This window comes from Olea europaea, chromosome 20 (genome assembly GCF_002742605.1).
Source record: "Olea europaea var. sylvestris chromosome 20, O_europaea_v1, whole genome shotgun sequence".
Taxonomy (NCBI): Eukaryota; Viridiplantae; Streptophyta; class Magnoliopsida; order Lamiales; family Oleaceae; genus Olea; species Olea europaea.
In genome coordinates, this window is record NC_036256.1 from 4,139,282 (window position 1) to 4,142,074 (window position 2,793).

The window sequence follows — 2,793 nt, forward strand, 5'->3', positions numbered from 1 at the left end:
TTATCTATCCAAAGTAGGAGTGCCAAAAATTCACCAAATTACTTAATTGTTTCAAAGACCGTTGTTTGGGTCCACAAAATTTTCTTATTTTTTTTATTATCGGTCAACATTTTAAGTATGAATCGAATCAAATCGTTTACTCAATTAAAAGTAAAATAAAATGAAAAGTTACGGGAGAATATGGTTTGGACATTGATTATGAAAATCGGTCAAAATTATAAATCGATAATTTTGCTTGGTTGTGTGTGATACATGAGCTCCCTTTCAGATGTAGCCTACGATTCAATCAAGATTTGATACAAACATAAGCTTAAAATTGAAAATTTAAAAACCGTTAAAATAACCACTGAACTCACTAGTTCAACTATAAAATAACCCGATCAAATTGCCAAAACCAACCAATTAATTCGGATTGATTTTTGAAACACTGATTAGAAGTCGTAGAAAATTCTTCTCACATTTGTGAAGAATATATTATAAATTTATCTTATTCTTTAAAAATATTAATGGTTCTAAAATTTCAAATTAGCATGTGTGGCAAATCTTAAAAAAAAACCCTAAACTTTTATTTCCAAAAAGCATTCGATTTTTTTTTTTTTTTGGGTTTTGATACCCAATAAATTGCAGGTAATAATGTTAAACGTCTAAATATATACCATAGGTATCGGCTGATGAGTTAAATAATTATCACCAATCAAGTCCAGACCCATATATATTATCTCTTTGATGGTTTTGAATTTTGACTCATTTAACTTTATTAATGGTCCAACTAAAGGCCTAAGCCTATATGTGTTTCTACACTAATCACTTTTGTGTGTTTGAAAGGAAGGGAAAAAAAATGCGTGCATGCAAAGAGAGAAATCAATAGCCTGCTGGAGAAGAAAATTCGTGTCGCTTCCCTTTGATTTTTGGTCGTGTCTCTTGCCTCTTTTCATTGTTTTCTTTCTTGCCTTTATGATTACAAATTATCATCGTTATCTTGTCTTTTATGGGTGAGATTGAAAAGCAGCCAAAATAAATATATTGATTGTGGATTGGAGTGCTTAGTAGAGAAATGTAACGTGAAATTGAACATGAAAATTACCAATTTGACGATTTTCGAAGCGAGCTTCCACGACATTTTCTAATTATAAATCGAAAGATTACTTATTTTAAAAATAACTTATACATGCATCAATAATTAAAAAAAAATTATAATTTACTTATTTTTCAACTTTAGCTAATCAAAACAGTGACTTATTTTAAAAGTTAATTAGCACAAAACGTCTTTATTTTTCAATGTTATTATGCAAAACGTTCATATCTTTCATTTTTTTGGCATTTTCACTCCTACTTCCACCTTTCATTATGGAAATCATCATTTTTCATCTAATTTCTCATGTAAAGTGACAAATATATCATCCTAATTAAATAAAATAAAACAAAGAAAAAGAAAATTAATAACAAATTGGAATCATACTTCCAAACTTTTTTAAAAAGTGCGAATAAGTCCAAATAATTTATTAAAAGGATAATTAGCACAAAACGTCCATACCTTTCAAAATTATTGTGCAAAACATCGTTACTTTTTCATTTTTTCACCTTTTCACCCTAATTTTCACTTCTCATTGAGAAAATCATTATTTTTATTCATTTTCTCAATTAAAAGCTGTAAAATGACATATATACCCTCCTCTTTAAATAAACAAAAATAAAGAAAAGAAAAATAAAAAATAAATTACAATTATACTCTCAAATTTTTCAAAAAAGTACAAATAAATTCCAAATAAATAATTAAAAAGAAAGTGATTTTTTTAAATTTTTAATTATTTATTTGAAATTTATTTGTACTTTTAAAAAAATGGAAGTATAGTTGCAATTTGTTATTTACTTTACTTTTCTTTATTTTTGCTTTATTTAAAAAGGGGAATATATTTGTTATTTTACAACTTTTAATTAATAAATGGATAAAAATAATAAAATTTGAAATAAAATATGAAAATTGTTGATCCCAAAAAGTGTTGCCAACAGATGCTGGTTTTACTCGCGCACACGTGGGCGAATGTCCAACACGCTAAAACACGTGGACAGTCTGAAACGAGCGATTTAGAGGGCCTGGGAGTAGCCCAACGACGCGGGACGGTGAGGTTCGAAATTCGGCTGGTTGTTCGTGATCTGATTGTAGAATAATTACCAACCAGTGTTTATAAATGTATATGTAAATGTGTACAAACTCGATTTGTGTATTGCAAGTAAATGAGAGAGAGTTGAGTAAAGTGTAGTTCTTTGTATTGATTATTGCATTAACCTTTTGATGTTACACAAGGGAAATATTTATAATGGTATATGTGATTGGGAGCCCTTGGATGAGGTAGCACGTGGTCTCATCTCTTTGATTTAAACATCTTATCAGGCATGAAGTTTGATTTGCTAGCTTGCAGCGCATTTATTGCTTGTGCAGAACCCCCCCATACTAGTGACAAGACTTGACCTTTATGTTTATGACAAACGTTTCATTAATCATTCGAATAAGATCTTTATGCAGACGATCTCTTGGGAGAAGTGAACATGGAGGACACTCCCTTGTGGTTCGGAGGTTCTTGCATCAACTTTGGGGTTTCGACCATTTCACACAATACTTCAGCTTGAGGGTTTCAGCTATCTTCAACTAGCTTCAGTATCATGGCTTTGGTTCATGGGCCTCGGCATGTGGACCTCGGGGTATGTTCACAGGCCTCGGTGAAAAGGCGCCTCGTCTAGCGAACTTCGGCTTGAAGGGTTTCGACCATTGCCCACCTCGACAATATATGCCAT